The sequence below is a fragment of the Xiphophorus hellerii genome, chromosome 13, assembly GCF_003331165.1.
Source record: "Xiphophorus hellerii strain 12219 chromosome 13, Xiphophorus_hellerii-4.1, whole genome shotgun sequence".
Lineage (NCBI taxonomy): Eukaryota > Metazoa > Chordata > Actinopteri > Cyprinodontiformes > Poeciliidae > Xiphophorus > Xiphophorus hellerii.
Window position 1 is genome coordinate 20,478,098 of NC_045684.1, and position 13,797 is coordinate 20,491,894.

At 40.2% G+C, this 13,797-nt stretch overlaps 1 protein-coding gene across 1 annotated transcript in view; it reads left to right on the top strand.

Annotated features, from left to right (window-relative positions):
* The first annotated feature begins 748 nt into the window (after positions 1 to 748).
* col8a2 (collagen, type VIII, alpha 2) overlaps positions 749 to 13,797 on the top strand; it is a 54,878-nt gene continuing 41,829 nt past the window's right edge. The window contains exon 1 of the mRNA XM_032580185.1: positions 749 to 1,565. The gene's annotated coding sequence lies outside the window, so the exon portion shown is untranslated. The remainder of the gene's footprint in view (positions 1,566 to 13,797) is intronic.

Consider the following 13,797-nt stretch of genomic DNA (forward strand, 5'->3'; position numbering starts at 1 on the left):
GTGAAAGTTCAACTTACAGAAAGATAACAAATTCCAAATTAAAAATGTTGCACTTGTAATTATGATATTTCATGCAATTATCATATTTAAAAAATAAAGGAAACAGCTTGTCAGTTTAGCAAACTGCTTCATATGTGTTTTCTCAGCAGGAGCAAGACGTAAGTTTACTGAAACATGTAGCTGCATATATCCCTAGAGGCAAATAATAAAACTTTTCCCACTTAGTGACAGATTAGAAAGTAAAATTGCTTTTTGTCATGAGTTAACCTCATGTTGGAGCAAAAATAATTGTGTTTGTGTTTGAATTATTCAAATAAAAATTACCATGAGATCAAAATCCTGACCAAGTAACACTTATCACAAGTTACAAGGTTAAGTTAATAGTTTTACAATTAAAACTGCCCTCCCCAAGTTAAAGTACATACATGGCTTTGGTTATACTAGTGTAATGTAATATCAGATCAATACACAAACTGTAACATGTTTTCTGTCACAAAACAATGAGGCAGTTTAATGCCTGACCTGATTTGAAAGTCATGGCATAAGAAAAGGAGTGATTTCTTAGACACGAGTTGAGCAGAATATGGCCAAAAGACTCTCCTAAATTTCCTTTTTCATGTCTTTTTTTTTTTATTCCCTTCACATCGTTCTATCCCACCCCTCTTTTTGCGGCTCCTGACCCACCCAGTACTGCACACTCCCCTCCTTCCTTTCCGCTTTTACCCACAGACACTTGCTTTTTTGTATGAAAGGGGGTTAACCCGACGAACAATCCAGTCTGTCTTTTCCCGAAATAAGCCAGTGGGAGAGGGATCGGTGGAGAGTAAGCCAGAGAGATTGGAGCAGAGAGGTGCGCAGCCTCTGGTTATAAGTCTCTGGAGTGGGACCCCGACAGCCTTCAGCTCCAAACACACAGCCTTGCTGCTCGCCTGCCTGACCTGACTGACTGACACACTGAGTTTCCCTCCACTCCCTCTCCCTCTTCTGTCCTGCTCCTTCCCTCCTACTTTCCACCCTGGAGAGTGAGAGTGCACAGATTGTGAAGGTGCTCTTCAGACCTGCGCCTGGATCGCTTGAAGACAGCATAGAGAGGATTTTTCCCTTGTCCTTCACTTTCATTCTCTCCCTGGGTTTCGCCGTCTCTTCCAAGCACGTGGTTGGACTTTGTTTTTAGATTTTTCTCTCCAGACTCAGAAGAAAAAAAAAAGAGTTCGAAAATAGAGTTTGCTTCATCTGCAGCAGAGAATATCCAGTTTTTGAGATTTATTTATTTACTTCTTTGGTTGTTTTCATCCTTTTTGTCTATTCGACTCTCTGCACTTGCAGCAGCACTGGACCAGTTTAGAGTGCCAGCTCTTTGCCCTGAAGGACGCCTCTGCTTATTTTTGGCTGCATGTTTACTGACTATCTGATACTGCCACATCCCATGGGAGACACGCGTGGCTGAACCAAGGAGGGCGGCAGAAGAGAGAGACCCATCTGAGGAGCACACCTACAGCTGGCCTGACCCACCTGCCCTACTACCCCCCTCCAACCGTCCCCCCGCCCCCCGCACAGAGGGTGAGGTAAGCGCTACCTGTGCTCACATTTCCTCTGGCTCCGCTTGCATCCTCACGTCCTGTCATCATTCCATTTTATCACATGTGGCTGAGGTGAGCCGGGCCAAGAGAAACAGAAGGAGAGAGCAGGAAAGGGGGAAAAAATGTATAAAAAACAGATTCAGCATCTCAGTCATAAGAGCTGAGTAAATCTCCTCAACCCTAAGCTAGTGCACTAAGTACAAAACTCGAAGATTAAAAAGAATGTGGCTGGAGTTTGATCACCAAACCTCCCCTTGACCACCTTCGTTTGAATGTCCTTATGCATGTACAGTATATATATATATATATATATATATATATATATATATATATATATATATATATATATATATATATATATATATATGTATATATATATATATATATATATATATTGTATATGTATATACTGTATATATATACAGTACAGACTGTACTGTATATATATATATATATATAGATATATATATATATCAGTCATCTGGAAAGTAATGGCATTCTAAATTCTTCTTTGTGGCTGCAAATTCCAGCCCTGGACTTAGATGGTCTTCCTTCATCCCACATGTTTTGGGGGTGTCAATAATAATAATGTTAAGCAGGCGTGGCATGTCTAAGAACAGTGAGGCAGCAGGTTATGTTTAAGAACAGATGCGATGCAAATGCTCTTCAATAGAATGAATCTCACACAAATATGTAAGTGATAGTATATACTGTATATATATATATATATATATATATATATATATATATATATATATATATATATATATATACAGTATATATATACACACCCATGGTGCCAGAATTACCAACTGCTCTTATTTGCTTCTCTCCTTTCTCTACTCCTCTCATTTCTCCTCCACTGTTGCTTAATTCCATCCATTGTGACGCCTCTGGCAAGCGATGCTGCATTCCTTTGGTAACAACATCCCTTCACCAAAAACTCAGAGAGGACAGATAGTTGTGACTCCAAGTCTTTGGGTGTCCCATATGGAACACAAAAAGTCTCTGAGAGGAAGAAAGGAAGGGGAAAAAAAGAGGAACCAAACACAGCGTTGCCAAGAACTCCTGTTACGATGACGGTTAGTGCGCCAACTTGTAGGTCACTGCACCGGGAAGCGTTCTAAGAAAAAGCCTGTTGATCCCGACTTTTAACATCCAAAAACAGTTGGCGCCATCTCTCTATTTTCTGTCATGTGTGGAAAGAAATTGACTACAGGTGTAGAAATGAGTCAAACTATTGCAAGTGTTTCTGCAGGTATTTATATCTACTGTGATACACACCAAACTCAAAGAATGTCATGCTTCACGGGATATGACAGGACTGATGTCCCAAACTCTCTTTACCTCGACTGAACTAATTCTAGGTTAATGAATACTACTTTGTGCAATTTGTTGTAATGGTTGCTGTAGTTTTTTTTTCTTCTTTTTCTTTCAAAAGACAAGCACGTGGGTGATGCCATCCTTGTCTGCTGATGATAAAGCAGTCCTTTGCTCCTGGCTTTGATTCACAGTGTCCACCGGGTGGAAGATGGCCAGCCATGGCTCTGACTGGAGGCTGCGAGCAGCTCAAGTGTGTGCTCGTGCAAGCTATTTCTCTCTAAAACCACATATGCCAGGATCCAACCAGCTGCCTATTCATGCCTCTTGTGCAAAGTACCAAAGCGCAACCGAGCATACACAAACAACAGTCATGCTGGATGTTGTCGAGGGCACACGCGGTGTACTTTAGCTATTGTGCAGTGCAAACAACTGCATGAGTTTAACACTCACTTTAAAAACCTTTTTTTTTTAAACAGAGTAACACACCCCCGCTCTGTTTTTTTCCCTCTATGTCTGTTTGTCTGAATGTCTGTAGAAGGGATATCTTTGGTTTCAGCTGTCTCTGCACTGATGACCTTTCAAGCTCATCCTTTCTGGCTTGTAAAACACCCTGCAGTTTGTGACCACAAGGGGGCAGTGTAGCTTCCAGCTTCCCATCCAATGCTCACTCAAAACACATGGCGTTGTGTACAAAAGGAGGATTCATGTTGAACCGGTGAATATATTTAAGGTTGCGTCCTTCCGCACTCACATTCTGTGAGCATAGCCTGGATTTGTTGCAGCCACCCTGCTGTCCTGAGTCTGTCTGAAGGATGCAAATTTGCTGTTCAGTGTTTATTTCCTTTCTGCTCCCATAAAGTTTTTTTTTTGTGTGTGTGTGCTCTGCTGAGATTCGTAATGCTTTTACTTGTGCACTTCTGTTCAAGACTCGGCCAGCACATGTGCCTCCACTACTTTCAGCGTTAACAGGAAATGAAGGAGAATGCCAGTCATTCTGTAGCAGAAGCAAACGCCCTACTAGCCCTTTACTGTACTGGAATCCAAAACACCTCCTGGACGCAAGAACACACACAAAGAAGCATACACACACACTTCTCTTATCAGAGTCTTTTGTTCCATTATGCCTCTCGGGGCAGAGAAAGTGAAAATGGGCGACTGCTATCGTTTAAAATCAGGCTTTGAGAGTGTTTTTTATTAAGTACATTGTTTCCCCCCCCCTCCCTCCTTAGCTAGAATCTGTAATTTCAACCCCAAATGTTCAATGAGTCTTCAGCGCACATTAGAAGGAATGCTAACCAGTTCTGGTGAAACACTGAGTGAGGAACTGCAGTGAAGGGTGGTGGGAACCGAATACAGGTTCTGGTCTTAATCAAGGCTTGGACCAAATCGTTAAAGACTAATAGGCTGGATTTGTTTTTCAAACTAAAATGGGGAGCGAGAAAGAAAAGACAGGCTCAGTAAAATCTATAAACACTTTTTTTTTTTTCTGTGCAGATGCTTAAAGGTTTGCACTTTTGCTTCATTTGATTTGTTTATTCAGTTTAAGCTTGTTTTTACTCAACCGGTAGCCCTCTTGGCCTGGACATCTAGATGACATGTGGAAATTGCTCTGCATTGAGCCGATATGGTGAATCGACACAAATATCTTCCCCTTCAAACCGGATGGGGCAGCTTCTTACTAGAGAGACTGTTTTGACTCTGTGTGAGCCAAGGGACCAGCACATGAACAAAAGTCAAATTGAAAAGTAGAGTCTAATTATCTCTCAAGTGGAAGCTTCACTTATTGTTTTGTGATTTATTTGCCTGCTATTCCATATCTTCGTTTATCAATATCCCTCTCGTGGTTTCAGCCTCTCATAACTGTTTGGAGCAGAGGAAGTTTTTCCACTGGGTTGGCAGCAACAGGAGGATGGAGAGAGAGACAGGGAGAGACAGAGAGCGAACAGTAGGGAGGCTTGGCAGACACCCCTTGTTATTTTTCCTCCGCCTCCCATTGACTCTGTCAGCGCTTGGTTCGGTCTTAGACGGGGCCGCAAGAGCAGAATGGGTTGAGAACAGCGTCTATCAGTCAGGACTTATCACAGGAACTCTGGTAGAACAAAAACTGTGGTCAAGGTAGAAGTTGTCAACACCACATCACCACGATTTCCCCACCCCTAATCTTTTTGGCCTTGTTACGATTGTCAAAGCAAATTTGTTTTCTAAGGCCAGATGCTGATTGGCATCACTGAAATGCAGACAAGGAACAGAATGCATTAAAAGCGAGGCAGTTTAAATTCCCTCAATGGTCTTTTCTTTTTTTTTTTTGGAACAGCATCTTGCGTTTCCAAAGGGATCCCAGCACAAACAAAAAAAGAACTGTTCTGCTGGTCAGACAGTACCGCTGGTCTCAGTTAATGGACTGTGATATCTTCATTTTTACTGCTCAGTCCTCGTTTTCTTTGGTTTTCACTCATTTCTGATTGGATGCTGTTTCCCTTGATATTTCTGACATCTGTGGCGGCCTTCTGCCATGCAGGAGTTGAGTCCGTAAAATGAGGGGAATCGATAACACAAGCTAAAAATGACCTAGTAGAAATTGGGCACTTGAGTGGATTTGACTGAATTTTTTGTGTTTTTACCTCTTTGGTTAATTATTTATCACAGCAAATGAGTGCTTCCTACATTGAAGGAAGAAAAGATAATCTCAATATTTATCAATACTTTGATTTGTCAGGTGAGTGACCAGTCAGTAAAAGTCGTTGCGAGAATTGTTACTTTTATTTTTATTTGTCATAAATCACGCAATTCTATTTCCTGCCAATATATTTAGTGTCATACTGTCATGGATGGAGCAGAACGTCAGGAATTTTACCCCACTGATCTCAATATACATGACTCTTTTTAGAACCTGCTCACATAAAAAGTGAAAAGAAACATTTGTAAGCTATGCCAGAACACTGGTGTTGTGCATCTGTGTTGATATTTTATTATGTGAAGTATTGAATTTGCTTATATATATATATATATATATATATATATATATATATATATATATATATATATATATATATATATATACATATATATATATATATATATATGTATATATATATATATATATATATATATATATATATATATATAGACAATTATTTTGTCAAGAAATGTCTTATTAGACATTATGAGGTAGTTGTCCTTATTTTTTCATCTGAAGAATAGAAATAAATAATTTTACCCTATTTCCCTTTACATGTTATAAGTCATCCTTTTAAACCCACTCTGAGAAGGCTTAATGTTAGACATTAGTCACTTTAATCCATTTGTTTGGGTTCACAACCCTACCTTGTATGATTTGTGCAACTCAAAACCCTTAACCCTTTCCATATTTAATGAGCCTAGTACTGGATTAGTCCATATTTGATCGAAGGCAAGATTAGCAAAGCACTCAGCTTGGTTGTGTGTTATTACCCAGGCCATTTTTGAGCGCATTGAAAGTGTGCTGTGCTGGTCGGTAATGGCAGTAAAAGCACGGGTGTCTTATAATCATTCAGTGCATGTGGGGAGGCTTAGTATACCCCTCCTGTTTTTTACTATGCTACCTCATTGCCCCTCTGTTCACTGTCTGGCAAGGGTTTTGTTTGGGGCTTTCAAAAGCAGGACATAGGGCCAACTCTTTACAGGATCAACTACTCAGTATAAAACTCCCATTATCCCTCTTTTCATCATGTTACAGACAACCCTCCAAAGTCAAGTATTTATTTTTCTTATTTCACTTTTGATCCATTATGGATATATATCTCCCTGATGGGTCAATAGCGAATAAGAGGTTGGGAACAAGTCCTCTGAGACTGTTAGAAAAGCTCAAGACTCTGTTATTGTTCAGTCTGAACTTGAACAAGACGTGTGCGTAGGTGTTCGTAAGAAAAAAAAAGGAAAACAAGAAACAGAGACCGGGGTTATTGTGGTGTTAAGATCCCCTTGGATCGGGGTCGTAAAAAGTTTTTTATTTCACAGAGACAGACTCTCTGGAGTAGGAAATGGATGCTTTGCAAGTGACACATGCATCATATGATCGCACGCGGAGGATTTCTCCCCACTCTCCGGTAGAAGGCAACAGCTTCAGAAAAATATGTGATCAATCAACAAGGCTTGTTCCACCACTTATGTCCAAAACTTTACTGGTGCCTTTTATTTTATTCAAACAATTTCCTGTGTCAGACCCACTTAAATATGGTAGTTTCTTAATCTACAAATAATACTCAAGATGACTGCCCGTGTTGTTCTCTACTGGAGGAGAAAATTCCAAACACCTTACTTCATTGGGGTTTTCTTTTTTTAGGACGGGGACATTTTTATTTCCTCTTCATCGTGCACAACTGACTGGCAGCTTGAAACACATAAAAGAAGAGAGGAATCTTAATTCATATACCATAATACTGAGCAAGAACAGTAAATGTAAAAAAAAGAGCAGAATTGGGATAACTAAGAACCTATTAACATTGTTGCAAACCTTGGAACTAAAATCTGGCTTACATTTATAAATACCAGAAGTGAACATAGTTTAATATTTGAAGGTCAAGTTCAGACGTCATCAACTTCCTCCTGACTAGCTCCACTCTGCCAGTCTGACTGGTTAACCCTGATTACAGGTTGATTTCTTAACCTGTGACAATAAATCACAAGTTAATTGTGAATTCTGCGGCACTTCTGAGAAGCTTAATAATAAACCATCTGGATGACAAACCATCCGGCTTCCCAGATTTCAGTATTTTTTCGACTGCGGTTGCATTCAAAACGTGTATGAAGCTGTTTCCCCGTAAAAACCAAAGGTCGTGGGTGGTTGCTTCAAGGAAAACATTTATATGTAAAGGCAGATCTAAACACAGAATTAATGATCTTGTGGTATTTTGCATGGGAAAGCAAAACAAGGAGTAAACAAACTTGTGGAAAAGTGGGCCTTCAGAGACATTTGTAGCACAGAAATTTGGCATTGTTTGGCACACATTTTTCTGATGTCTGGAATTCCATAAATGATTGTCATTGCACACAGTGTTTTCAAAATTCTACATGTTGATCTAAATGTCTTTTCTTATTTAGATATGTCTTTTGTTGGTGAGACCTTCAGCCCCCAGGTTTGAGATAGTTTTTCACGCACACTGTTGGAGTTCGGGGAAATTGAATTCAAACACACCATATTTGTGACCTCCGTTAGTTCCAAGACCTAGAAGCTGTGGGTACCTGAAGTGGTGGATAGTTTGGTGAACAGTAGGGAGCACTGGGGTCACTTTTACAGCCTATTCAATTCTTGGGTGTTCCAGGTACTGGGTGGATTTCACCAAGGTTACCCCCTTCTTCACCAAACCTCTTTGTTGTGTTTATAATCAGGAGGTACCTAGTGGTTTTCTAGACCCCTCCTGCTAATAGAAACCCTGCGACAGCTCATACAAACTAGTTGTTCATGCCTAGGAATGCCTTGGAGTTCCACATGTGGAGTTAAAGAGTGCTGCTGGAAAGGGAGGCATCAGGAGTCCCTTCCTAGACATGTCACGTCCATCCTACCTAATCTCTGAAGTAGAAGAAAATAGACAAACTGCAGGGAAAGACTCCTAGCCGTTGCAGTTTTGTTAATTTTTTCATCATTACCCTGTACGAAGCACCTCATTAAGAAATAACTAACTCCCAGAAGTGTATTTAATTTGATCAATTGAGTGTGACAAAGACTTGGGTACAGTGAATTGATCAATTGAAAAGCAACCAAAACATTGGTTTTCAGAATTCTTTTCATCTCATTACAGCTGAATGCCTTTTCTCCCAGACTTTATGTTTGAATGTTGTGGCTCAGAAACAAAATCTTTTCTATGCACACCATGAGCCGATTGACCAACTTGTATTTCATACCGCAGTGCTCAAAGGCATTAATGAAAGTACAGCACAGCCATTCCTTCGGGGCTTTTGTCCTAATCATTTCCTGTAATCACCAGCGTAGTGAGGCGATAAAATGGAAAAGCAACTTTGGACTTATTTCAGCTCATTTGAGGTAATTCTTTTTGAGCGTTGCTTTAGGGACTGTGCTGTTGACTAAACCTTGGTCTGTAGGGGCGTGTGCATGTGTGTGTCTGCATAGTTACAACTGAACTCCCCTTGTTTTGGTTTATCCCTGCTGTAGATGTAATATGTCGCAGGGTTAGACAGCATACATGATGCAGTTTGGCTGCTTAAAAAAGCAACTGAAAATGAATTAGTTTCTCAAATAGTCCCATGAGGGGTTACAGTTCTGCTTCAAGAAAATGACGTGCTAAGCAGAGTTTCAAAGGATTTATTTTTTTTATATGTCGTAAAGAGAAAGACCAGGAATTGTTACATTAAAAAGACTGCTCTCTAGCTCATTGTCAGCCTTTAACTTAAATTTCTCGGTGAATGCAAAGTTATGTTACAGAAGTACGGTATTCAAGTGACAGGCAAGTTACAAATTGCTGTGAAACGGCATGAAACTGTTTTGAACCTTCCTTAAAGTGCCAGACATGCTAAAATTACTCCAGGAGTGTATTGACAACTCATCTAGCAGGTCCCAAACAACCGTCCATAAAACATTTAAAGCACTGCAGACCTCACGTGTCTGATCATGTTTCAACATTAGGTTTTAAGGCGAAAACAGCGACTGTCTTAAGGGAACACAAAGGCATCACATATGCTAAAAACATCTTGATAGTCCCCAATACTTTGCTTGTATTACAACCAAAGGTTGTAGTATGATGAGCTGGAGCTGATTAGTTGCTTTTGGACATCTGCGACTTGCCGTAAGTGACAGAGTCATTAATTTTGCTCTATGCCACAAAAAATTAGAACATTTAAAAAAAAAAAAAAGTGAATGAGAATGTCCACCCATCAACTCATGACCTGAGACTCAGGAATACTTACGTTATTCAGCAGAACAAAATTCTGCCTCTGAATGGCTAGGAAGAAAAGAAGGTTTTGGTCTGAAGTTAAAATTTGATTACGATACTGTGGCATGACCTTAAAACAGGCCATCCATGATATTTTGAAAACAATCCAAGCTAAATTCTAGAGTGGGCCAAAATTGTTCCACAGAAATGAAAAAAGCAGAATTGCCAGTAACTGCAAATCCTTGATGGCAGAAAAAGTATTAGGTTTAGGGGGAAATTACTTTTTCACATACGGTCAGGTCGGTTTGGCTGGTTTTGTCCACATGTTCTGCCCTTTACTTTATTGTAAAATAGGATCTTAGTTTTAATTTTTGTGTTAGAGTAATACGGCTTTTATTTTGAAGGTCAAGGTAGGTCTGGGACAGGAAGTCAGCCATTTCAATAGTTTTCTTTTGCTCAGTCACACATGAGGTGAATCTGTCACAATCAGCCTTTTGTTTACGCCATCGACATCACCGTCTGTAAGTTTTCATTTAATATTCAAGAGTAGATTTTATTGATATCTTACTTGTTAAGAATGTGTTTTTTGTTTTAACTCTTTTCTACTCATAATAAATGCAGCTATTTTATTTATGTTACAGTTTACTCCATGTCATGCGAGTACTTGGGTCACCAAAATAAAGCACAAGTAAAGAACCTGCATCCGGACTCAGGTGTTCATTTTATTGGAGTTGGACTTGCTGCTAAATTGTGTTGGTAAACACACAAGGAGAGCAGAAAACCACAAATAGATGAAATCGTCAGCTGAAACCTGGAACTTCTGTTTACTCAGGTCATGCTTGTTAAGTGACCTGAAACAAATAATCGTGACAGACGAGCAAAAACAGAAGCAAAAAAAATCTCTAAGAGAGGAAACACTTTTTCCACATCACTGCAAATGTTACACAGCAATACCGGTGTGACTGTGGCGACAGCGGTAGGAGTTTGACCTATAACTAGTGGGTTGATGGTTTGAACCCCAACTCTGTCTGTCTCAGTCATTGCATTCTCTGGCTAAATATTCCCCTGCCTGTCTTCTGTCAGACTACCCCAGGGTAACTGTGGCAAAAGTGTATTTTTCCACCATCAGTGCATGAATGTATGTATGAAGGGGTGACTGAATGTTTTGTAAAGTACTACACAAGTACAGGCCATTTACCATACTTCATTTCTTCAAATCAACTATATTTAGCAATTGGTTAATTCATCGGTGCAAAGATGCAACATTTGAATTCACTTGAATGGGATTGGTTTTAATAAAACAAAAGCTAATCTAAAAATGCAATAGCATTTCCATTAGGCAAAGACCCCATGAAATTAGTCCAAATACATACATGAGCCGAATGAAATACGGGATTTCTGGTAGACGATGTATTTCAGAGATGGCAAAGCGAGTGAACACAAAAACTTCACCTCAAGCTGATAATAACCATGCATGTCTGATTGTTTGAAAACTGAGAGAGAGCTACAGAAATACAGCCACCTCTGGAGGATGTTCTCCGGCCAACCAACATAATCCTTAATTACAGAGGGTTTTGAATCAATTACCACTCACTTTCATGTGGTTTGCAGATGGCAATGCTCCTTCTTGCGCACCACACACTTTTCTTGCTCCTTTGTCTGCAAGATGCCTGAAAAAAAACAAAAACTAAGTGCAGCGTTGCCTCATTGATAATTTGAACCAGAAAAATGATCATTTCCTAACAATAGGGCTGGACTGTTTCACCGAGACAAACCCGAAACCAGTCCCAGCTTCGCAAATTTTTAGCTGGACCGCTCCCAACACTGGGCAGAAACCGCACAAACCCTGGTCTTCCTGACATGTGGTGAAAGTGTGATAGAGGTATGGAAAACATGAGCAACGGGGATAGAAAGGAGGGCTGACGATGGATAGAAAGTCGAACCTGATGAAAATGGAATTTGGAACGGGACGAAGTGATAGCAGAAAGCAGACGAGGATGAGTGAAAGAGCAGGAATGACGTGAATCAGATGGAAGCGTAAATGAGAGAAGAAAAAATCACTGCCACTTGATTTGAAACCATGTGGCGTCTTTGTAGTTTAAGCCAATGTCAACAGAAATTTTTAGGGGGTCATGTGTTTGTTTAGACACTGAGTATTTGTGATGAATTACCCTTTGCCACAGACTCATTGTTCATCACCCGGGTGACATATTAGTCAAGCCAAGTGGAAGGGTCAGTAATGCCCCTGAAATCCTGCAATAGGATAAATGTTCAACGCACACTTAAAAGTTGAAACCTATTTTTAAGTGTTAAGTGATTACTCATTTTGTCGCACAATATAGGAGCCATCCAATCTGCTGTTGTCAACGTTATTTCCAGAAGATTAGGCTTCATCTATGTTATTTTCTGACTAGAAGGTGAGCGGAATGAATGATAAGGAGCAAGACGAGGATGCGCTGATGCCTGCCAGATTGTTGTATTGAGAGGATGTGTTTTGAATACTATGTCCCTGTCTTGTGACCGCCTCCTGATTTAAACCTCATGCTTGAAGCAGAGACATTAAAGAGAAAGCGGGAGTAGAAAGTTCTGAGGGCCGCAGTAGCATTGAGAAATCTTTACATTTTCTCTTTCTTCAGTACTTCTACCCCCACCTGGCACTTTGAAGGCATTTCGGTTTTCAAGCCTTCTGTTTTTTACAACCTGTGCCTGCTGGACTTTCACTCTCACCCCTTTTATCAACGTCAAATCCAGCTGCTGTTTTTGAAAAAGACGCAGAAAAGAAAAAAAAAATGAAGCAATAAATGATAGGCTGATAAATGTATGTAGCGAATAAACTGGCAACATGTATGAGCTTGTGTTGTTTACAAAGGCTTTAAAAGTGTTGGTTTTGCAGTCTGATAACTTGAATTTGACTTAATTTTTATGGTGGCCCAGAATTTACAAATCCTGCATTGGCTGTGGGGTTGGCCTTCTGCATTTTTGCAACTGATGTAGTTTCTTTTTACGTCAGGAATGGTAGAGTCTGGAGGTCCATGACACCTAGGTTGCAATCTGTAACCTTGCCACAAGATGTCACTAATATGCACAACTCAATAGCCTATTTAACAAGGCACTTCAGGAGCAGAGTTGAAGAGAGACACCTTCTGGATGTTTCAATGTGATTGGGGCCTGCCATGCAAAGCAATGGCAGGAACCTATTACTATTGTCGGAGAGAAGCGTCTCTTTAATTGGGGCCTGCCATGCAAAGCAATGGCAGGAACCTATTACTATTGTCGGAGAGAAGCGTCTCTTTAATATTCTTTATTCTTCCGTAACCGTTAATGCGGCTCATACCGCTTGGTGCACACCTACAAATGAGGTATCAAAACGTGCAGAAAATTCACGCCATTGGAGCTATTACTTGTGGTGGGATTTGGGCTTAACGTGGCGACATAATTCGCAAAACACTACGAAAAAAACCCCATTATAAGTCAATGGGAAAAATCCTAGAAATACCCTATTTTTGAGGATTTTCTGTGTCGTCACAAATTCACCTAGAAATGCCATTCAAATTTCATTTTGTAGATACGTCTGTGATCTCTTCGAAAGTGAAGACGGCTCGTCGATACCAGTTACGGTTTGTCCACAATTTGCCTCTAAGCGACCCAAAGTTTCTCATTTTTCTTCAAATTAGAGTGACAGCCCATCTCGGTTCAGATCTGGGCACAACATTTCTTTCTCTCATCGCTGTAAATGCTCTGAGTGAGGTACAGATATGAATCTCGGGACTATCGCAGAAGACACATTGAACTGTCATACGCTACAAACGCTTTTTGAATATGTATTACGGTTCCTGAACAGGAAGGATTTGTTTCCAATGCTTCTTTTCAGTAAAACGTGTTTGCTCAAACACACAATTGTGTGTTTGACAGCTCAGAGCTCAGAGCTCACACCCTGCTGAGACCATTATTTACCATAGCAACGGATCTCAAGAGGCTATTGGCTGCTGATTTGTACTACAAATACGCATCGCTGTAGTTCTATCTAT